At 39.5% G+C, this 25736-nt stretch overlaps 1 protein-coding gene across 2 annotated transcripts in view; it reads left to right on the top strand.

Moving 5' to 3' along the window:
* Positions 1–25736, top strand: part of LOC150093525 (BPTF-associated chromatin complex component 1) — a 101219-nt gene that overhangs the window by 3437 nt on the left and 72046 nt on the right. The gene's annotated exons all lie outside the window — the stretch shown is intronic.

The following is a 25736-nucleotide window of genomic DNA, read 5'->3' as shown; positions in this document are numbered from 1 at the left end:
TTTAAATAAAATATATACAAATGGACAAATACCAATAGAATGGAATACAAGCATAGTAATACCTATATTTAAAAAAGGGGATAAAACAAAACCTGCCAACTACAGAGGTATTAGTTTATTGAATACATGCTACAAAATATATAGCAGAATACTTAATGAAAAACTAAAAATATACAGTGAAAAAATATTATTCGAAAAGGACGCTCTAGAATAGATGCAGCTTTCTGTTTAAAACTACTTATAGAAAAAAGAAGAGAATTTAATTTGGAAACTCATCTTTTGTTTATAGATTACGAAAAAGCATTTGACAAAGTAAAAAGATATATACTGTTTGATATATTACAAAGAATAAATATACCCAATATTTTACTACATGCAATATTGAATATATACAAAGATAATGAAATAAAAATAAATGATAGTCATTTCTCCTCCTACTGGCCACATAGCTAAAAAATTCCCTAGGATTTTCGTTGGATCTTAGTGTGCCAGTCTCTTCTCATATTCCAGTTTTACCTTCCTCACCATTCTAGTCACTCTCCTGGCTTGAGTCTTATATTCTTCATTCATCTGCTCTCCACCCTTCTCCTTATATCTCTTCCATAATCTCTTTTTCACCTGCAGTTCCTGTTTGATATTGCTTGTCATCCACTTTATACCAAATTGTGTATGCTTCTTCACTTGTGGAATTATTATTATTATTCAGGCCTCCAAGGAGTCAAAAGACTCATCAAGGGAGGTCCTTCCTAAGACATAAAGTCTGTCAAGACTCATCGAGGGGAGGTCCCCCCCTGAGAAACACAAAGTCTATCATACCACTCTTTAAACTCACTGACCGTTCTCGCTCCCACCACTCCATCAGGCAATGCATTCCACGGCTCAACCACCCTCCACACAAAGAAACCGCTCCTTACCCTCTTGCTCACAGTTTCCTTTTGTAACTTCCAGGGATGGCCTCTTGTCATCACTCCTTTCCGCTGTTCAACCAAGCGAAAGAACTTCCCAGTGTCAACCCTGTAACCACCTCTCAACAGTTTAAAAGTCTCAATCATATCACCTCTCCTTCTTCTATCCACCAAACTCTGCAGTCCACATTCTCTCAGCCGATCCTCATAACTATCCTTGTACAGTCCTGAAACCATCTTTGTCATCCGTCTTTGTATCCTTTCCACAGTTAATTTATCCCCTTCAAATCCTGGGGACCAAATCTGAGAACAACAGTCCAAGTGTGGTCTGATCAGAGACTTATACAACGGAATGATAACCCTCTTATCTCTGCAGGTCAGTGTCCTTCTCATAATAGCAGCAATCCTCTGTGTTACCTTCACCACCTTTGCAATATGTCCCCTAAACTTCAGGTTTCTATCAATCATCAACCCCAGATCTCTTGTCTCCTCTACTTCCTCCAGTATAACTCCTCCCATCGATGTTTCCCAAACCTCAAGACCTTACATTTAGCTGCATTAAACTGATACCCCCATTCATTTGCCCATCTATCTAGCTTATTTAAATCCTCTTGCAGGGCTACCACATCTGCACTATTACTAATAATCCTTCCCAGCTTCGCATCATCCGCAAACAACTGAATATCCCCCTGCAATCCACTGGCTATGTCATTGATATAAAGGTTAAACAATATAGGTCCTAGTACTGAGCCCTGTGGGACCCCACTTGTAACCCTCTGCCTCCTGGAAACTGCTCCACCATACACAACTCTCTGATACCTATCAGACAGCCAATCCTGAATCCAGTTGACCAATCTGACATCCAGACCCATGTGCTGCAACTTAAATATCAGCTTATCATGTGGCACCCTGTCAAATGCCTTCGCCAAGTCTAAGAAAATTGCAGTATATGCCTTTCCCTCATCTAATGTTCTTGTAAATTTATTATAAAAGGCTAGCATATTGCTAAAACAAGAGCGTCCTTTCACAAATCCATGTTGATTCTCACAGATAACATTACCCTCATCTGACCAATGCTGTATACGGTCCCTCACTACTTTCTCCAAGATCTTAACAACTACTGATGACACACAGACTGGCCTATAATTAGACACTTCCAGTCTGTTACCACCCTTATGTAATGGCACTATCTTACCTTCCTTCCATTCCCTGGGCACCTTCGCCAAAGCCAGACTTTCATTGAAAAGCCACGTTAAAGGCACTGTCAATTCCCTAGCACATTCTCATAAAACTCGTGGTGAAATACCATCCAGTCCCACAGCTTTACTGACATCCAGAGTACTCAATATCTGAAACACACTCTCCTCCTGTACCTCCAGACCTCGAACCAGTCCTATCCCTCTAGCATTAAAACTGACTCCTCTAGGATGAAACACTCCAATAAAGTGTTCATTGAACAATTCCACTATGTCCTCTGCATCAGTCACTCTATTCCCATTTTTATCCCACAATATCATTCTTCCACAGTCATTTCTCCTCCTACCCTCCACATAGCTAAAAAATTCCCTAGGATTTTCTTTGGATCTTAGGGCCAATCTCCTCTCATATTCCAGTTTCGCTTTGCTTACCACACTAGTCACTCTTCCGGCCTGTGTCTTATATTCTTCATGCATCTTCTCTTCACCTGTCTCCTTATATCTCTTCCATAGCCTCTTTTTCGCATGCAATTCCTGTTTAATATTGTTTGTCATCCACTTTACTCCAAATTGCGTCCTCTTCTTCACTCGTGGTATACAACTTACCATTGCTGATAACAAATATTCTTTCACAATTTCCCACGCACTAGTGATATCCCAGCCTTCCAATTCCTCCCTCCATGAAACTTCCCGAAGTTGATGTCTAAGACTATTATAATCACCTGCCTTATAATTCCACATAAGTTCCCGTCTCTTTGATACTCCTGCATGTCTATTCATTTTCCAAGTCAACACCATATGGTCACTCTCTCCAACTGGTGGGAGAGACGTCAACTCAGTTATTATCAACTCTTCTGATGCTATAACCAAATCCAAAACTTTTGAACCTCTTGTTCCCTCTGTTACATGTTGCCTAAGACATTTGTCCCTCAAGAATTCTAGAAATTCCATTCCCCTATTGCCACATGCATCTTCCTCTCTCCAATTTATACTACTGAAGTTAAAATCTCCCATAACAATCATTCTTCTTGCATTTGCCAAACTTAGCTGTCTAAACATCTCCTGGTCCCCATCCTCTATGCTCCTGGGTCTGTAGCAACACCCCACTAAATATCCTGTCTTGCCTACCTCTACCTCACACCATACGCTCTCAAAATCATTTTTCTCACTTCCTTTCAAATTCTCTAGAGGACATAGGTCATCACTTATCATAAGCACCCCACCACCACGCTTTCCCCTCCTATCCTGACGAAAAATGCTATACCCAGCGACTTCTATTCCTGTTGTTATATCCCCTTCTGTCAACCACGTCTCAATGATTGCAATAATTTTTGGCCAGGCTGATGCTATCTGCGCCACCAATTCCTCTCCCTTATTCCAGATACTTCTGGCATTAGTATAAAGCATATAAATGCCATTGTTTCTATACCCAGCATTATTCCCTCTAGACTCCACTGGGCTCAGTGTTACCTGACATTGTCTCCCTTCTCCCAAGTATCCATTCTCACAAGAGGCCACCCCTGCTATCATCCTCCCTGGGACACACTGACTCGTTCAGAACAGCAATCTCTCCAGATGCCTACGTCCTTCGTCATTCAAATGTAAACGGTCTCTCGCATACAATTCCTCTCTTTCCTCAAACACACTCCAAGCATCCACATATACCAGTCCTCTCTTGTCACACATTCTCGCTATTATGCCATTCAATATCACCGCTCTTCTGCTCAACTCATCATTATCATACCTAGGCAACACGCACACTATATTTCCTCTCTCTGTCTTCTTCCGTACAGTCTCAAGCAAAAATCTCATATCTCTCGCTGCCCGACTTACATTACCACTCAAGTCATTTGTTCCTACCATCACAATCATCTCATCCACCCTTTCACCTCTCTTAATTGCCATAGCCACCCTTTCTATTGTTCCTCCTGGCAAACACTCCTCACGCATCCTATCTTGAACACCACGGATCATTGAGTCGCCATACATTATACCTCTTACCATTCCCTCGCTCGTATTGTTTCCATTCTCTCCTCTTCTTTCATTCCCATACCTCTCTTTTCTACTGTTTCCATTCTCTCCTCTTCTAGCACTCCCATACATCTCTCTCATTCCCTCTCTCCTACTGTTTCCATTTTCTCCACTTCTAGCACTTCCATATCCCTCTCTCATTCTGTCTCTCCTACTACTGTTTCCATCCTCTCGTCTTCTAGCATTCCCATACCTCTCTCTCATTCCATCTCTCCTACCATTTCCATTCTCTCCTCTTCTAGCACTACAGTTTACTATTGCAGCTAACAAATATTCCTTTACCATTTCCCGAGCCCTAATGATATCCTGGCCTTCCAAATCCGCTCTCCATGGAACTGCTCCAAGTTGATATCTAAGACTGTTATAATCACCCACCTTATAATTCCACATATGTTCCCTTTTCTTTGATACTCCTGCATCTCTTCATCTTCCATGTCAAAACCACATGGTCGCTCGCTCTCTCCAACTTGGGTGGGGGAGATGTCATCTCAGTTATTATCAGTTCTTCTGATGCTATGATGAAATCCAAAACTCTTGAACCTCTTGTTCCCTCTATTACATGTTGCCTAAGACATTTGTCCCTCAAGAATTCTAGAAATTCCATTCCCTTATTAATACATGCATTTTCCTCTTCCCAGCTTATACTGCTGTAGTTAAAATCTCCCATAATAATCATTCTTCTTGCACTTGACAAGCTCAACTGCCTAAACATTTCCTGCTCCCCACCTTCTGTACTCCTTGGCTTGTAGCAACACGCCACTGAATATCCTGTCTTGCCCACCTCTACCTCACACCATATGCTTTCAAAACCATTAGTGTCACTGCCTTCCAAAGCCTCCACTCTTAGAGGACATAAGTCATCACTTATCATAAGCAGTACTCCACCACCACGTTTTCCCCTCCTGTCCTGCGAAAAATGTATACCCTGCTACTTCTATTCCTGTTATTATATCATCTTCTGTCAACCACTTCTCAGTGATCCCAATAATCTGGCCAGGCTGACTATCAGCTCCACCAATTTATCTCCTTTATTCTAGATACTCCTGGCATTAGTATATAAAGCATAAAAATGTCACTATTTCTATACTTATCATTATCCCCTCCAGACCCCACTGGACTCAGTGTTACCTGATGTCGTTTCCCCTTCCACCAAGCACCCATTCCCACAAGTGGCCGCCCCTGCTACCATCCACCCTGTGAATTCTAGTTGCCCTGCATTGACCCACCGACTTGTTCAGAAAACGGCACTCTCTCTAGATGTGTACTTTCTTCCTCATTCAAATGCAGGAAGTCTCTTGCATACAGTTCCTTCCTGTCCTCAAATGCCCTCCAATCATCCACATATTCTAATCCTCTCTTCTGACACATTCTGACTATTATGCTATTGATTATTACAGCTCTTTTGCTCAGCTCCTCATTATCATACCTGGGTAACACGCCTCTACACACGGTAACACACTATCTTTCCTCTCTGCGTTTTCTTTTGTACAACCTCAAGCATGAATCTCAGATCTCTTGCCTCTCGATTTACACTGCCTCCCAAGTCGTCCATGCCCACCATCACAATCATTTTATCTACCCTTTCACTTCACCTAATTGCCATAGCCACACTTTCTATCGTTCTTCCAGGTAAACATTCCTCTTGCATCCTATTTTGCACACCACGGATCATCGAGTCTCAATACATCACACCTGTTACCACTCTGTTCCTTGATTTCTCACCTGCCCTCTCTCACTCTCTCTCTCTCTCCTCTAACCCTTTCTCTCAGTGTTCCCCTACTTACCTGCTGTCCTAGCATCACTCTTCTACCATTCCCATACCTCTCTCTCATTCTCTCTCATCTACTGTTTCTATTCTCTCTCACTCCTCCTCTGATTCACCTTGCATTCATGTCTTCCATTCGCCTACTCTCATTTTTCATACTTCTCATCTCATTCTTGAGATCTTCCACCTCCTCTTTCAACTAATCTATGTCTGTCTGCAAGTTAGTCACTCTTACTCACCATTCATCCTCCTAATAAAGACCATCTCCGAAAACTTCACAATCACAGTCTTCCACACTCCTTACTCTTATTTTTTCATTCGTATTTCACTCGTTATTCTCACCTATCATACTAGTTGTCTTTCAAGATTCTCCCGCTCCTGATGCAACAAGGTCAGATATCATAATATCTAACTCACTGAATTCCTCCTATTGCCTACATTTTATGCATATATGCACTCCCCCTTCTCTCACGCGCCACATATCCAACTGCTGGAACACATACATGCCACAAAATCCTTTATTATGTTATGTAAAATAGAGTCCTTGAATGGGGGAGGACTTGGTGACATGCCATTTGTAATTGGAGCTGCAGCTGCCGCCATCATTAACTTAGTGTGGAGTAACTACAACTAAACGCTAAATTCTAAATGCTACTACAACTAAAAGCTAAATTCTAAATGCTACTACAACTAAAAGCTAAATTCTAAATGCTACTACAACTAAACGCTAAATACTATGTTATACGCTCTACTGTAAGCTAATTTACTTGTGCTATACTACAAGTATAAACTATATTTACTATACTAAATAACAAAAACTTCTCTTCTCTTCCACTGCAGATCTTTCCAACTCTGATCTTGCCTTTTCAGTAACCCAAAAAATGTACCAAAAATCTAACTCAAAATATTAATGATATAGCTTAGGATTTAAGGGAGATATTCAGTTATTTGCTGATGATGCAAGATTGGGGAGGGCAGTGGTTGATGAAGGTGATGTGGATATCTTGCATGATAACTTTAAATAAATTGGCAATGTGGGCAAAAGACAGTTATTTTTAATTTGATGTTGCAAAATGTAATGTAATGCACTTCAGAATGAAAAGATTACATGCTTTGTATCATATACAGGAAATTGATGAGGCTAAGGATCTGGGAGGCAGAGTGTTGGTGGATACAGATTTATTCAAGTTCAGATGACATATTGTAAAAGTTGACAAAATAGCTCAACGGATCACTTGAATGTTGAAGGACACATTGACACATAACAGTAGAGGAGTTATTATCCTTCTTTGTAAGGCTATCAGTCAGCCACATGTTTACTGTGCACAGATTTGGTCACCTGGGTTTCTTTGAGATCAACAGGTTGGAGAGGATTCAGAGCTGGTGACAGGTCTGTGGATTGTTCCCTATGAGACTGAAGGTGTGTGGGTTGTAGAATTTAGTTGACAGGCAGAGTAGGGTGGAGGACATGAAAGAAAGTTACCAAAGTGATTCTATAAGTTTGGCAGAAAAAAAACAATAGAAAAGAGGACAGAAGACTGACAGCTCAGGAATGCAGATTGTTGAAAAGTAACATTGATGTTAATGAGGCTGTGGGACTGGATGAGATATCACTATGTATGTTAAGGTGATGTGCCATAAAGCTGGTGGCACCCTTGGCTTGTTCAGCAAGAGTCGGACTACAGAAGCAATCTCAGGATAGTGGAAAGAATGGAAAATAATGTCACTGTAGAATGGTGACCAGAATTCATTATGCATATGTGGTATAGGTTAGATAGAGAGGCTGATTAGAAATGGAAAAACACTTGGTTTCACAAGAATCGCAACTTTTGAGAGTAGCATGGGTTAACCACATTACCGGCCATTATGGATCAAATACGCATCCTCATACGCTTCGTTTCCATCATATACTTTAATGTAATATCAATGGTATTACAATTTTAATATGCACTTCGCATCCATGGTAACTTGGACGTATATATACGTCCTGGCCGATAGCATGGTTAAGGGGAGATTTTGTTTTAGTAACCTAGTTACATTTTATAATGGGATGAAAAGTAGAGGAGAGATCCTTATACATTGATTTTTCTGGAGGTATGTTAAGGTTTAATTGCTTGGTTTCAATAGTAGTTTGTCATTACCACATGACAAAGTACTGTTGAAATTGAACAGGATGAGAATTGGATAGTCACTTAATAGTTTTGTTATAGGGATGGTTTGGCTGATAGGAGCCAGCGAGTTGTGTAATTAAATTTAATGTCAACTCTTACCCCCCCCCCCCCTCCAAAAAAAAAGGGTTGCAAGTGTATTACAGGGTTTTCTCTAGAACCATTGTTTATTGTATATATCAGTGATATAACTCAATGTTTGAGAGGAAATTTTTTTTTTTAATGTTGAGCCTATACACAAGAGGTGGATTATTCAGCCTATAGTACGTTAGTACCATAGATGGGAGTGGGTTGGGAAAGGAGTAACTTGTTTACATTTGGCTTAAAAAGTCTGTCTATTGTGTTACTTGGGAAACACATAAGTGATGACTGTAACACAATACAGCAGCAGCAGGGATGAAGGTGGAAAAGAAACTTGTTCTGTGGGTTTCTAGTTGTACTTGAAGGCGTGTTGGATGGTGGTTGCACATGTTCCAGTGGATTTAATACAGAGTGGAGGAATTGTTGATGCTATTTCACATGAACATTTTGCCATAGAAATATTTATAGGACATACATATTGCAGAAACCAAATGCCTGTTGGAGTGAGTTGGTAAGAGATGCGTTATTAAACAATCTGATTGTCCTCTTCTGTATTGAGTCAAGCATTTTTAGGGAGCTTTTGGGTCTCATCCCAAATGAGAGTATTCAACAGTTGGGTGGATTTTTATATATACATATAAAAGCTATCTGATCCACACATAAAATGCCACCTAACCTATCACACATTAGTGCTGTGTGTGGGCCTGACATCTTCGCTCTGGTGAAGATGTTAGGGCTGCAATCGCATCTGTTTTATCATTGGCTGAAGAATTCATATATCAAGGCAATGTGAAACAACTGGTAGGTGGAAGAATCTAAATACAAATCGACAGTTGGAAGTTTGAGCTAAGTTAGCTGGCTATTGCAGACGTGGAGGAGATTGGAGCTTCACCACATTACTATCCTATAGTTGACCATGGAGAAATGGAAATATCTTACAAGCTATGCTTTGGAAATTGGAATCCCTGCAATGTCCCAAGCTGTAAATAATTACAGGGAAGAAGACACTGAAACTATGAGTAAAACGAGCAACTCAAATAATTGTATTCCATGATGATGTCAACTTAAATCCAAAAGGAAGGTCGGCATCTGCTATTCCTCGTTTGAAAACAAGTTCCAATTTTCAAGAAACAGGGTCTTGAAAATTGGAACTTGGAATGTGAGAACATTATATAAACTAGAAAATTTTTACAATCTTATACAGAAAGTGAAAAGTGATGGGAATTAGTGAAACCAGATTGCCTAACTCAGGAAAACTAGATAAAGATGGCTTTACATTTGTATATTCTGATGGAGAGAAGAATGAATATGGAGTGGATTTCATGATTAAGAAAGGCATCTTTAAATCTGTAATGGAGCTGTGGCCCATAAATGAAAGAATGATACTTATTAAATTAGCTGCAAAGCCTTTTAACATCATAATTATTCAGGTTTACACCCCTGTGATGACTCAGAATGATGAAGAAATAGAAGATTTTTATAATAACTTACAAAAATCTATAGAATATGTTAGATCAAATGAGATACTCATAGTGATGAGTGATTTGAATGCAAAGGTTGGAGGAGGGAAAGAAAATCCAGTTGTTAGAAAATTTGGATTGGGCAAAAGAATTTAAAGAGGTGAGAGATTGATACAATTCTCAATTCAAAACAACCTACACATAATGAATACTTTCTTTCAACATCCAATGTGCAGACTATATACGAGGGACGTCCAGAGAGTAAATTTCGTTTTTAAATATTTTCACTGCAGCTCTGTGATCGCAATAGTGCGCATGCATGCTGAGTTTGTTGATTCCTTAGCAAGGTGTTGGTGCCATTTTCAGACATTATTATTATTATTATCCCAAGTCCTCGTGGAGTCTAAGACTCATGGGAGGTCCTTTTATCACACACACAGCTCATTATACCGTGTCTTAAACACACTCAAGCTCCTTGCAGACACCACATTCTCAGGCAAGGCTTTCTAAGCATTCACAACTCTGCACGAAAAAAACCTGCCTCTCACTTCCCTACCCACACTCTCTTTATACAGTTTCCAGGGGTGAACTCTGGTTCTCCCCTATCTCCCACTATTTTATGTAGAACTTCTTTAGCATTAATCTAGAATTAATGCTGGAGAAGAGGAGAAATCTATCATATCTCTCCTCTTCCTCCTGTCCACCAGACTCTGCAAATTACATCTTCTCAATCTTTCTTTATACTTAACATTCCAGAGGTCAGAAACTACCTTAGTCAGTCGCCTTTGGACCCTTTCCAACATCTCTTCATCCTTCTGAAAACCAGGTGACCAAATCTGGGCACAATAGTCCATGTGTGGCCTAATCAAAGCCTTATACAGCGGAACAAGAATCTCTCTACTTCTACACGTCAGCTCACGACATTCTCGCAGTGCGTACGCTTCTTGGTGTGTGTTTATAATGTCTAAAAAAATCAAATCACTCGCTGCATGTGAAATTAGATCAGTATCTGTTTCTTGAATGCAAGGAACATTAAAGCAGCTGAAATTCATCAGCAAATTATTGAGGTTTATGGAGAACATGCAATGAGTGATTCAGTGGTACGAAGATGGTCAATAGTCGCCACCTTCAGCTGGAAACAATTCCATCATCCGCAAAATAGTCCTGACCTTGTGCCAAGCAACTTTCACCTGTTCAAACATCTGAAATCTTTCTTTGGTGGCTGGCGGTTTCAAGACGATAGCGAGGTCAAAGAAGCAGTCAATATGTGGTTTACATCACAGGCGGCAGCCTTCTACGACAAAGGTATACAACTTTTGGTGCCCTGTTATGATAAGTGCCTGAACAATGGTGGAAATTATGTAGAAAAGTAGTGAAAGATGTCTACTTTAATTTCCAATAAATTTTTTTTTGTAAGTATATTTTTGTTTCTCTGACAGCCCATTGGAACTTACTTTTTGAGCATCCCTCGTACTTGGACAAACCCTGATAACACTATAAGAAATCAAATAGATTTTATAATGATAAATAATAGATACAAAAATAATGTTAACCACATCAAAACATACCCAGGTGCTGCTGATATAGGTTCAGACCATAACCTTGCTGTGTCTACTTTAAAGATTAAACTAAAAAACATTTCTAAAAACAATCATACCAAAACACTTAAATTGACATCTCTGAATATACCTGACAACATAATGGTGTTTAACTCAGAAATTAGGAAAAAAATTGATCATGTGGGATATAAAACAGAAGACAGTATACTTAGCAACACAGAGAAAATTGAAAAAAGATGGTCAAAATTTAGAATTGCAATGTATGAGACAGCAATGAGATTATTCCAAAAATTCAATACAATAAGAAAAAACCCTGGATGATAGAATCAATATTAGAACTTATAAATGAAAGATGAAAAAAGAAAAATACACAACAGTGTAAAATTCTCAGTAAAATGATAAAAAATGAGTGCAGGAATTGCTAAAGACAAGTGGGTAAATGAAAAATGTTAAGAAATATAGGAATCGGACAACAAACACAATAGTAAAGAAATGCATAGATCAATACAAGCGACAAATAAAAAGAAAAATTTCAACCATAATCTTTGTATAAAAGATCAGAAAGGAAAAAACTACTAGAAACACAAGATATCATAAAAAGATGAAAAAAATATGGAAAAGAACTGTGACTCTGATCGCACATACGCACCAGATATACAAAATATGGAAATGAAAACAGGTAAAACTTCAGGCCCTGATCCGATCCTTATCGAATTGTTAAAGAAATTAAATGAAATCACAATTAATGATCTAAAGGTTATTAAAATATATATGATACAGGATATATTCCTTAAATATATATGATACAGGATATCTCCCTGATGATTTAAGAAAATCCATCTTTGTCAGTATCTCCAAAATTTCAAAAACTTTTGAATGTTCAGAAAATAGACTAATAAATTTAACAAGCCATGCTAAGAAATTACTACTGAGAATAATCCTAGAAAGAATAAAAGGCACTTTGTCAATAGAAATTATTATTATTATTACGGGCAACTCCAGGGAGGTCCTTAGACTCATCGAGGGATGCCCCAAATCATGTTCGTCACAACAATTCAACATTCACACAGTATCTATCATACCTTGCCTTAAACTCATTCGCTGTCACAGCACCCACCACAGACTCTGGCAGCCCATTCCACTCATTCACCACTCTAAAAGTAAAGAACCCAGCTCTAACACCCTTACAAACCACACTCTTGCCCAGCTTCCATGGATGTCCCCTAGTCCTCCCACAACCAGCCCTGTTGTCAAAAATATCTTCTGAATTAATTTTATAGAAACCCTTCAGTAATTTGAATGTCTCAATCATATCTCCCCTCCTTTGCCTATCGACCAATTTCTGCAACCCACAAATCCTCAACCTGTTCTCATAAGGTTCATTCCACAGACCTGCTATCATCTTGGTCACTCGCATCTGGATCCTCTCTATCTACCTCCCCATCAAGAAGAAACCTAGGTGACCAAATCTGGGCACAGTAGTCGAGATGAGGCTTATCAAGGCCCGATACAGAGGAACAATAACATGCTTGTCTCTGCTCCTCAACGTATTCTTCAGCAACCAAGTGATTTGATGAGCTGATTTGGCCACTTTTGCAATGTGCCCCCTAAACTTCAACTCCTTATCCACCAACACTCCTAAATCTCTTGCTTCATCAATTTCCTGGAGTACAGTTCCACCAATGTAGTAAACTGCTGCTAATCTTTTCACCCCAAAATGTATAACCTTACATTTTGTCACATTAAATTGACATCCATTCTCCTTAGCCCAGACCTCCAATCTATCCAAATCATCATGCAAAATTTTGACATCATCTGTATTCACTATTGCCCGATCCAACTTTGCATCATCCGCAAACAAATGAACTGTTCCTCTCAGATCCTTTCCTATATCATTAATGAACAAATTAAACAGCAGTGGTCCAAGAACACATCCTTGTGACACATCACTGGTCACAGCCCGTCTTTTGGACTCTACTCCTGAATAAACCACTCTCTGATATCTCTCCGTCAACCACCCTCCTATCCATCTCACCAACCCTATATCCATCCCCATATGCTGCATTTTACTGATTAGAATTCCATGTGGTATCCTGTCAAAGGCCTTAGCAAGGTCCAGTAGAATCACTGTAAACTCATTACCCTTATCCAGTTCAGCCGTCAGTAACTTGCTCACGTCACTCAGTAACTTGCTCACGTGTTATAATACGTGAGCAAGTTACTGAGGCATGACCTACCCTTCACAAAACTATGCTGTCCCCAATACAGTATCCCATTTTCATCTATCCAGTCCTGTATTTTCCTCTTGACTATTTTCTCCAAGACCTTGATAACGATTCCTGTTATGCTGATTGGCCGGTAATTTTCAACAGCAGCCTTGGAACCACCTTTATGCAGCGGAACTATTTTCCCCTCTTTCCACCCCCTTGGTACTGACCCAGACCCGAGGCTCAAATTAAACAAAATGGTCAAGGGCACTGACAATTCTTTAGCCTCTTCACGTACAACACGAGCTGGTATACTATTCAATTCGACAGATGTATTGACATTGAGATTCTGTAATAGACTATTTACCTTTACTTCATTCATCACAATTCCAGTATAAGCTGTTGGTTCTTCCATTCCTGCAATGTTACCACCTGGATGATATACTGTTACAAAGTGCTCGCTCAGTAATTCCACTATATCGACTGATTCGGTTACATCCCTACCCTCAGCATTTTTTAATATCATTCTGCCATGAACATTTTTCCTTTTACTTGCAACATATTGAAAAAACTGTTTGGGATTCTCTTTAGCCTGCATGACCAATTTTCTTTCATAATCCGCTTTTGCTTTTCTTACCACCCTTGTTACCTTTCTGGCCTGAGCTTTATACTGTTCCTGCACCTGCTGGTCACCTTTTTCCTTAAATTCCCTCCACAATTGTTTCTTTTTTTGCAGCTCAAGCTTAATAGTGTTATTTATCCATTTAACCCCTACTTGATTTATTATTCGGACTCTTGGTATACAGTCAACCATTGCCTCCTGCAAACACTTCTTAACCACCTCCCATGCACTATCAACATCCAGCCCTTGCAGTTTTACATGCCATGGCACTGAGCCAAGCACACTCCTAAGCTTGTCGTACTTGCCGGCCCGGTAATTCCATATGTATCCTGTCTTAATTGTAAATTCCACTCCTTTAGCCACCTCCCAAGTCATGACCTTTTGATCACTCTCACCATTTGGTGGCAACATGGTCATGGTCATTACTGCCACATTCTCAGATGCAATTACTAGGTCAAGCACTCTCTGCCCCTTAGTATTTTCCATTACATGTTGTCACAGAAAGTTGTCCCTTAATAACCGCATAAAATCCAATTCCTTCCTCCTTCCAGTCAATGTTACCATAATTGAAATCATCCATAATAATCACCTTCCTTCCACTCATTTCTTCTATTTGCCTTTGCATACTGTCACCACCATCTTTCATCACCTGGTCTATAGCAGCACCCAATTGTATATTTTGTTCTGCTAGATTCTATCTCACACCAAATAGCTTCAAATGTGCTCTTTTCTCTATCCTGCAGTTCAACTTCTATACTCCTTGGCTGCAACTCATCAGCTATCATCAATAACACTCCTCCCCCTTTTTATTCTCCCTGTCACTCCTGAACACGCTATACCCATCACATTCAATCCCACTAGCTTTATCATCTTCTGTCAGCCATGTTTCACTAATACCAACAACCTGTGGCCTGGAAGTGCCAACCAAGGCCAAAAACTCGTCCTTCTTGTTCCTAATACTCCTGGCATTATTGTATATGAATTGCAGAAGACTATTAGTCCCATCCCTACTTTGATACCTTATACTAGCTATCCCATTCTGATTTGTTATCCTTCTTACTCGCTCGGGCATATTATACTCATTCATACACTCAACATCCCTCCCTAAAGTCTGCATATCTACCCCCCCCCCCTTAATAAATCTAGTTTCCCTGAGTCTGTACATCCACTTCATGCATCAACACTTTTTCAAGCCTCCGTACACCAAATCCATTCAAATGTAAACCATCCATCTTATATAAATCCTTTCGCCCATCGAAATCACTCCACACGTCCACAAATTCCACACAACCCTCCATGGCAATTATGGCCCTTCTCCTAAACACTTCACAGTCATACTGCAGCAAAATACTCACCATCCTAACTCTCTCACTCTTTTCTTTTGCTACCTAGAGTAATTCCCTCACATCCTCTATCATTTCCATTTTGTCTTCTTTCAAATCCTTTGTACCTGCCACTGTTTTTGCACTCTAATAGACTCGCTGACGTCCTTTATGTTGCACCCGGTTGGTACGATTTTGTCAAACTCTCAATTATCACACCTCTTAATAACGAATCTCTGTACAGCACTCGCTCCTTCATTTTATTTACGTTTACGAACATTCTCAATAGAATACACTTAATCACTAAATTAATTAAAAATTAGAAATAGAATACACTCAATCAGATATTCAAAAAGACAAAATTACAAGAGAAGGAATTTTCAAAATGAAAGCATAATGCGAAAGAAGCCTTGATAACTAGAAAAGCATATATCTTTGTTTTATTGATTACACCAAAGCATTTGATTCAATAGATCACAAGAAATTAATGCATATACTACCAAATAATGGGTTAAAAGGCAAAGATCTATGTATAATTATAAATATATACTGCAATCAAATGGTCTCAATAATATACGAAAATGAATATTCTGATCGTTTTGAAATCAAAAAAGGAGTAAGACAAGGATGTGTCTTATCACCATTACTGTATAATATATTTTATTATTATTATTATTGTGACACCTCCAAGGAGTCCAAAGACTCATCGCGGGAGGACACCTATTGTACAACTCTCTGTCTCCAACTCTACACCGAACCTCATCTAATCATCTACATCACCATCATCTACTGCCCATCACCAGCACCACAGCTAGTATTTTTTGTCTGTAAATGCGTGGTTCTGAAGGGCCGATTTGTCTGTATGCGGGATGAAAAACTCGAGTTTCCAGGAGAAAAAACCCTGCTACCTCCGTATGAGATTGGCCAACTCACCTTCGATTGAAAAAGTCCATATAAAGATTCCTCCCGTCATGACGAGACTCGAACTTAGGCCTTTTCCAATTGAAGGGTGCAACGTACCGTTTCTCTTCCAATTGTGCTATAGAGGCGCTATTAGGTCAGTGTTCTTCTCATTATTGCAGCATTCCTCCGCATTACCTTCACTACCTTTGCAATATGTCCCCTAAATTTCAGGTTTCTATCGATCATCAAACCCAGATCTCTTGTCTCTCCTACTTCCTCCAGTTTAACTCCTCCCATAGAGTATGCAGCATCCCATCGATATAGTGAACAAGTTTTTAAAGATTGCAGAATTGAAGGGTGTAAAAAGTCAGCGGTAGGAACTTCAACAACTTCAGATAAGCAGATGACACTGTCCTTATTGCTGAATCTGAAGATGATCTTTAAAACTTAGTCACAGGAATTTACAACAGAAGCCTAGACATGGGATTAATTATTAACTTGAAGAAAACAAAGTGCATGATTATATGATGCAAAGCTGGGAAGGGTTATTAGTAATAGTGCAGCTGTGGTAGCCCTGCAAGAGGATTTGAATAAGATATATAGATGGGCAAATGAATGGGGGTGTCAGTTTAATTCAACAAAATGTAAGTTCTTGAGGTTTGGGACACATCGATGGAATGCTGCATACTCTATGGGAAGAGTTAAACTGGAGGAAGTAGGAGAGACAAGAGATCTGGATTTGATGATTGATAGAAACCTGAAATTTAGGGGACATATTGCAAAGGTGGTGAAGGTAACACAGAGGATTGCAGCAATAATGAGAAGGACACTGACCTGCAGAGATAAAATGGCTATCATTTCATTGTACAAGACTCTGATCAGACCACACTTAGACTATTGTTCTCAGATTTGGTCCTCAGGATTTGAAGGGGATAAATTAACTGTGAAAAGGCTACAAAGGTTGATAACAAAGATGGTGTCGGGACTGTACAATGTTAGTTATGAGGATCGGCTGAGGGAGTGTGGACTGCAGAGTTTGGTGAATAGAAGGAGGGATGATATGATTGAGACTTTTAAACTGTTGAGAGGTGGTTACAGGGTTGATACTGGGGAGTTCTTTCGCTTGGTTGAACAGCGGGAAGGAGTGATGACAAGAGGCCATCCCTGGAAGTTATGAAAGAAAACTGTGAGCAAGAGGGTAAGGAGTGGTTTCTTTGTGTGAGGATGGTTGAGCAGCGGAATGCATTGCCTGATGGAGTGGTGGGAGCTAGAACGGTCAGCGAGTTTAAAGAGTGGTATAATAGACTTTGTGTTTTCTAGGAGGGACCTCCCTCGATGAGTCTTTTGACTCCATGGAGGCCTGAATAATAATAATAATAATAAATCTTGCTCTTCACCTCGTGTCATTGCTGTCAAACCTGAGTTCCTCAGATATGACAGCAATGAGACGAGATGAAGAGCTATTATCTCTTTAACATGAGGTGAGGTGAAGAACTTTTATCAATGACCTCCTGATATCTAGTCTTACATTCTCCTTGTTCCTAGGCAAGTCATTTCTTCCTGCTGCCACTACCAACTCCTTTGTATTCTTACTTTTTATATCTAACTTCTCAATCACTATATTTATTTTACAGACCTTGTGCATTTTCTCATTTACTACACATGCCAGCCTGGCTGACAAAGTGGTTAGTGTATCCCTTCTCCAGCCAAAAGGCTATGGGTTCAAATTCTGTCATGGGCATGGATGTTTGCGATTGTCTTTGGAAATACTAGTGGTGGTGGTAGATGGTGTTAGTGTAGTTGTGGTCAGTTGGTGGATTGAGTGGCGGTGACAGAGTTGTAGAGCAGGTGCCCTCCCTTAATGAATCCTTGGACTGCCTGGAGGTGTTTAATAAAAAAAAAAAAAAAAGAACCAATAAATAAGAAACTAAATATATTTAATGAAAAGAAAATTGAACAGGTACAATTTTTTTATATATTTGGGACATATGTTTACTGACAGAGGAAATTCCTTTAAAGAAATAAAAAGAAGGATAGAGATAGCAAGAAAAGCCTTTATTGATATGAAAACTGTTCTATCATCCAGAGACATTAACATAGACACACAAAAAAAGAGTAATAAAGTGCTATATCTGGTCAAGCCATCTCTACAATAGTGAAACTTGGACTCTAAATAAAGAAGCAGAGAAATTAGAAGCTTTTGAAATGTGGACCATCAAAAGAATGGTGAAAATATCATGTACAGGGAAAATGAAAAACAATTGATGTTTTTCATTTAAAAAAGATGTTTTAAAAAAAAGCAAAAATGAAAAGAACATTAATTATTATTATTATTGTTCCGGGAAACTCCAAGGAGTCGACAGACTCATCGAGGGAGGCCCTAACATCATGTCAAGAACAACTATTCAACATTCACACAGTATCTATCATACCTTGCCTTGAACTCATTCACGGTCGTAGCACCCACAACAGACTCTGGAAGCTTATTCCACTCATTTACCACTCTCCAAGTAAAGAACCTAGCTCTAACACCCTTGTCAACCATGCTCTTGCCCAGCTTCCATGCATGGCCCCTAGTCCTTCCACCACCAGTCATATTTTCAAAAATATCTTCTGGATCAATCTTATAAAAACCCTTCAGTAATTTGAATGTCTCAATCATATCACCCCTCCTTCGCCTATCGTCCAATTTCTGCAACCCCACAAATCTTCAACCTATTCTCATAAGGTTCATTCCACAGACCTTCTATCATCTTGGTCACTCGTCTCTGGACCCTCTCCACTTCCTCCCCATCACGAAGAAACCCTGGTGCCCATAGCTGGGCACAGAAGTCCAGATGGGGTCTTATCAAGGCTCGATACAGAGGAACAACAACTTGTTCGTCTCTGCATGTTAAAGTATTTTTCAGAAGCCAAGTGATTTGGTGAGCTATTTTAGTTACTTTTGCAATGTGCCCCCTAAACTTCAACTGCCTATCCACCAACACTCCCAAATCCCTGGCCTCATCAATCTCCTGGAGTATGGTTCCACCAATGCGATATACTGCTGCTATTCTTTTCACCCCAAAGTGCATAACCTTACACTTTGCCACATTAAATTGACATCCATTTTTCCTAGCCCAGTCCTCCAAACTATCCAAATCATCCTGTAAAATTTTGACATCCTGTGCACTCACAATTGCTCTACCCAACTTTGCATCATCAGCAAACAAGTGAACACTTCCTCGCAGATCCTTTCCAATATCATTGATGAACAAATTGAAAAGCAGTGGTCCAAGAACAGAGCCCTGTGGCACTCCACTAGTCACAAGACGTCTTTTAGACTCCACTCCTGAATAAACCACTCTTTGATATCTCTCCTTCAACCACCCTCCTATCCATCTCACCAACCCTATATCTATACCCATCTGCTCCAGTTTACTGATTAGGGTTCCATGTGGTATCCTATCAAAGGCCTTGGCAAGGTCCAGTAGTATCACTGTAAACCCATTACCCGTATCCAGTTCAGCGGTCACTGTGTTATAAAACGTGAGCAAGTTACTGAGGCATGATCTACCCTTCACAAAACCATGTTGTCCCCCATACAATATCCCATTTTCCACAGCAGCAAAAGAAAGAAAAAGTTCTATGACATGGTTACCCACCTCTTTCTAGGGGATGACACTTGAAGAAGTGGACAAGAAGAATAGAAGAAAATAATCTGTTCACATATTGCTTGAACAGCTGAAGGTTGTAATCTTTGGGGAAAGCAGGGTGGGAGAGACTGTCCCAAAAAACAGAAGTGGATTGTATGAAAGAGGAGGCAGTGAATTTGGTTTGGCAAGTTTCAAGATGGACTGTAAAAGGATGTTGGTCAGCAGTGGCTGTTCAAATGATTTTGCATGCGAGTGGATGGAGGAATAATAGTGGCCAATTCAGCAGAGCACAGGCCATGAAATTGTTTGTAGAAGAGAATGTCTGAAAAAGGGATTGAAGTGGATATGTGTGAGAGAGAGAGAGAGAGATCATTAATTATCTGGATTGCCCTCTTCTGGATAGAATCAAGCAATCTTAGAGAGGATTTTGGTGCACCACCCCAAATATGGGAACAATATTCCATGGTTGGATGGATTTTGGGATTTGTATAGTGTTAACAGCTGTGAAGATGTGAAGTAGTGTCTATGTGAAAAAGTAATCTTTTTCCTACAGCTGCCAAGTTTTTTGGGCTGTTGATTCTATAGTCGAAATGTGGTTTTGCCAGGAAAGATCGGAGGTGCAGGTCAGTCCAAGAAGAGAAATCTGATCATGTTCTGATCTGATCACAGGGGAAAGATGCAAGCACTTTTTTTTGCAAGAGATCAGACTAGACTGAGTTTTGGTGGCATTGAATGATGATTCTTTTACAACTGTTGCAAACTGCAATATAGGCATAGTGAGCAGCCGAAGTTTTTTTTTCATTTACTGTATTGACTCACTTTTTTGAGAACCAAAGCTTAGATGGTTGCATGAGAATTTGGAGTGGAATAAAGGATGAAAGCCTTCATTCCTGTGAGGATGATTTCTCTTATTGGATCAGAAAAATTGAAGTGATTGTCAGATCATGTGAAGGAGGAATAGAAGTTATGGAGGTCATCCTATTTGGCACCCTTGCAGTGCCAAAGGACACGAGACTAAACTGGTGGATGAAGGTTGTTCTGTGCCAAAAGAGACTTGTCTGATGTTGTGATCTGAGTTACCAAAAGGGAGAACTGACAACCTCAGTGTACTTAGGATGGGAGCTTGTTAGGAAGAGGTCAAGAAGTGTGTTGGCAAATAGGAGGGGATTGTCAGGTATTCTGGTAGGAAGATTGATGATCTGTGATAGGTCATTGCTGATGACAAACACCTCAACATCCTTGCCTACTTGATCAGTGAAAGTGGAGAAGGGAAGCCAATATGAGTTGTGGACATTGAAGTCCTCAAGAAGGATGACCTCACTATTGGGGTATTTTGACTGCAGAAAGGTGATCTATAGAGAGAGAGAAAGAGCAGGTTGATTTTGAGCCAAAGTAGATCGTACAGTGGGAATTTGAGGATTTGCAATCTCTAGCATGGTATGTTGGTTCTGATGAATGCACAAGTGCTGCCCTTGTGGAAGAAAGAACTGTGTAATGTGTAGTTTGGGTATTTTAGGTGGATAGTGATGGTTGGTCTGCATGGTTAACCTAGTGGCTATGTGCTTTGCAACCATATGTCTGAGGGAAGGATTGTCCTAGGTTCGATTCCCGTCGATGACATAAGCTATAACCAAGTTAGCCGGTCTTGGGCATGGACCACAGGATTTTTTCCACCAGTTTATCTGGGGATTTTCATCTCGCAAGCAGGCAAACCGGCCCTGTGAACACACAGGCTACATTCACAGGATTTAGTACGGCAAGGAAGGCAACTGGGAAACCACTTGCTCATAATCATTTCCCTAGTATGGTAGCATATAGCTATCCCCACGTACGCCTGAGAGAATATAACAGAACAGGACAGTGGTGGTTGAGGTTGCCATTTGTGGTTCTGATAGGAATAATTCTGCTTTAGATGACTGTAGGTGGTAGTGCACATTGTTTATGTTGCTGTTTAGGCCATGGATGTTGGTCAAGTGGACGTGGAAACGTTTTTTGATTAAAAAAAATTAATGTTGGTGGATTGTTTGGTTGGATTTCTATTGTTTTTTATGATTTCTTGGTTACTTTTTTGTTTTTTATGGATTTTTTTGAACTATTGTTTGTGAGAGAATTTTTGTAATCTGTGTTAAAATTTTTATTTGGGTAGTGGTCCATTGTATTTGGTGAGGAAGAGATAAAAATATGTGGGGCATGCAGCGAGAGGTGACAGACTCGCACACTGAGGGAACTCTGTCTCCTGTCCCTACATGACCTTGATAGTTCCCCCCCCCCCCTACAGCCACAGTGTTTGGTCTTCCTCCAATCATGAACTAGCAAAATACATGGTTGCAGGATTTGATGATCAGGAAGGCTCTAGATTCGTTACTAACTGATTCAGGCCTATGTAATAACTAGCATTCAGCCTGTGGAACCATTTTACTGTACCTTTGAGGGTCTGTGCCTTCTACGGTGAGATTAGTATGTCATTGAGGGTATGACACTCACTTCGTGTGGGAAAAGTGAGGGAGACAGTATAAGGCTAACAGCTGTTTGGAGGTGAAGTGATGCCCTAAGCAACAAAGAAATCCTAGTTTTTTTTTTTTCGGAAGCTGAGGTTATGTTTGCTATGTATTTATACCAGGGATGCTTGATGTTATAGTAATTTCAAGAAGAGCATTCTCATCTTGTCTAGAGATTTAAATGTTGTCAAGGATAATACTGGAAGAATATGGTTCTTGTTTGTGAGAAATAAGGCACAACTGAGTTTGACTAACATTAAAATTGATGAGGGTTTGTGATGCTATGTGTCAGATAGCTGGTAATCCAATTGCAGAAGTCATGATACAGACTAAATGATGGGTGTTTGTTTGTTTAACAGACCCACTCAAAATCTTTGGAGATCTCAAGTGCAACCACTTGAGATTCACCAAACTTCTCCTTAGCATTTATCGAGAGATTGGTGACATGTGAGCAGGTGACAAATTCTGTTGATCAGCAGCGACAAAATCCATATGGATGGCCAATTTTTAGTTGGGTGCCTTCAGGGTATTGATGGTTCTCTCCATCACTTTAGATAGGACTGAAGTGAGTGAGGTAAGGTACTAATTTGATAGTAGTGATTTGTCACCCGTCTTGGGAAGAATGGGCTGAACACAGGCCAATTTCCAAGATTTGGGGATAGATACCAGTAGAGTAAGAGAGCATAAACAGGCAACATTGGACAGGAATTGATCTGGTGTGCAAACCTGCAGGGCAATTGGAGGAATACCATCAGGGCCAGGAGACTTTTTTGTGTCTAATTTGGACAATATTTTTCTGATCTCTTTCTGGCAGAAGGACAGAGGAGCCATTGAGAATTGGCCATCTGTAAGTTTGGTGGAATTTACCATGGTCAGTTATGTGTACATTGAAAGTAAAGCATGAAGCCAGGAGATTGGCTTTTTCTGTGGGTGATTATGCAATGGGACTATCGCGGTTTGATAGGGATGAGAATAGTGTTAGGCAAGTTATGACCAGTTGCTTTGGTGAGAGATCAAAATGCTTAGCTGACATTTGGACAAGATGCAAGTTTCCTGCTTTTTGCAGTTTCAAATTCTGTTTTGGAAGTATTGATAGTTTTCTATAGGAAGATGGAGTTCTTGATGTAAGCTGGTTGTGGTTTGCTTGATTTTTTGTTCGTACTACCTTGGTACATCTTTTGGAGAACCAAGGTTTAGTTAGGGGGACAGCAGTTCTCATTAGCATGGAAAATGTATGCTTTTCGTTCCAGTATGGATTACTTCAGTGATATGTTTGGTGCACATGTTTTGGTTGGAAGGCCAAAAACAGCAGTCTAACCATGGGAATGAGGCATACTGTTTCTACTCTTGTTTGAAGTGACTATGTGAGCTTTGTTTGATGCAGGGGAGGAGGCAAGTAGATTATGATCTGAATTACATAGAGGCCCACTACATTCTAGATGTCCTACCACTTATTCTAGCAGAAGATTTCACTCTCAACAGATTGAATGCATAGCAATGGGCTCTCTACTTTTACAAACTTTTACATGAAAAAATTTGAATCTTTGGCACTTAATTCAGCTTTCACCTGTAGTTCAAGTATGGTTGAGGTATATAGATGATGTCTTTGCAGTTTGGCTACATGGCCCACAGGCTCCAACTTTTTAAATTTCACATTTTACAGCAGTTATGAACACCAATCTCTCATCAGTGTATTACAGTCACTTTTACTAGCCGTAGGAGATTCATTTCATCTTTCTGCATGTTTATGGGCCCAAGAGGTGACACATGACTATTTTCATGTGGTCAAATTTGTATTGTTTGGCAAAGTTGCAGGTGTCATCATTTAGTGTTGTATCTGTTTCTGAATGAAAGTTTGATATGATGATATTGTATTTTTTATTCTCTTCTTCCATGGTGTCTTGGACTGATAAGGCAATGAGGCTGCAAAGCTTGCTGATGTTTTCAGCATTTGGCAAGTTAATATTGAGATGTCGATTGTGAATCACTTAGTCTTTTCCTAATATGTTGATATTACACAAAAAAGTACTACTCAAGCATTATAAGGAGCTGTTCTAAGATGTCCATGCACTTTCGAGGTTTAGAAACAAAGAGCCACCATTTTACAGATGGCAAAATGGTGGCTGAGGTTGGTCAAGAGTTTTATTGCTGATTCATCAATCTTTGTACAATTAGTGTGCATTGATTGGCAGTAAAACTTGTATTGAAGGCTCTTTTTCTTTTCTATAACTCTGGCTTACAACTATGGCCACTTCTGAGCTGCAGTTGGTCTCTCGGAGTTAGCGAAACATGTTACACCTCTCGATGCTTGGCTTTGTTGCAACCATCTTTGGTTCATGCTCCAGGCATATCTGTACGTTGTGCACAGGCATTTTCTTTGGCCTTACTCAGAGTGATTTTGAGATATAAACCATTTGGGACATATGAGAGTACCATTTGGGATATAAAAGTGTAAAGGAATGGTAGAAGACAAAGTCCAGAAATTTAAGGGCTACATTGTGAGAATTGTGATGATGACACAACAGAATATTTAAAGGATATTGACAAGTAGAAATATAGTTCTAGTCAGAGCTTGACAAATTATGCAAAATCCTACTCACCATGAAGAGAAGGAAAAAAAACTTGCTCCTCATCTATTTTTTAATATGTCAATAAGGAATTCCTTAAAATAATTTGTGGTGCTGTATTATTGTTTTGGAGAACAGCTCCTATATGTGGGAACCATTCCAAGATGGAGAAATCAATAAATAATAAGAATAGTAAAAAACATTGATTTTTGGAAAATATATTTCTTTACATTAATTTTTATTACTAGAATCTCGCTTTATATGACACACATTCTTCTGTGTTTTCTTGAAATTAAAAGGGGAAAAATTTTTTATAGAAAATTACTTTTTATTAAATAACAAATATTCTATTTTGTTCTGTGTTCAGCTGCTCAAAACTGACAAAATCTACTTACTACAGGTGAGTGAGAAAGTGTATTTGTCAAACCCTAGTTATAGTTGCACTGTAACCAGTTTATTTCTACTTATTAATTTCATTAATGTTTTGTTGGAAAGACCTAGGTTTGAATCTCAGCTAGAATGCCAAGAATTTTTTATCAAGGCTTTTCAATTGAAGATGAGCTAGTTCTTATCTGGAGATATCAGGGTTTCCCCTTCTGTAAATGCAAGTATTTCATACTGCTAAATAGGCAAACCAGCCAGAACACAGCAACTGACAAACATGTAGCTTATGTAGATGGATTAACTGCACTATCAAAGCATTAATTGTGTTTCAAAGTTACTTGGCTATAACATGCTACTGACCTAACATGCAATGAAAAATGGGATAGTTGCACAATACAAGACTTTGATCAAACTGCATTTGTTGCTGTGTCCA

The sequence above is a fragment of the Typopeltis vanoorti genome, chromosome 24 (genome assembly GCF_054136105.1).
Source record: "Typopeltis vanoorti isolate ZY-2024b chromosome 24, IOZ_Tvanoo_1.0, whole genome shotgun sequence".
Taxonomy (NCBI): domain Eukaryota; kingdom Metazoa; phylum Arthropoda; class Arachnida; order Uropygi; family Thelyphonidae; genus Typopeltis; species Typopeltis vanoorti.
The sequence above is the reverse complement of the archived record's forward strand: the minus strand, read 5'-3'. Positions and strand labels throughout refer to the sequence as shown.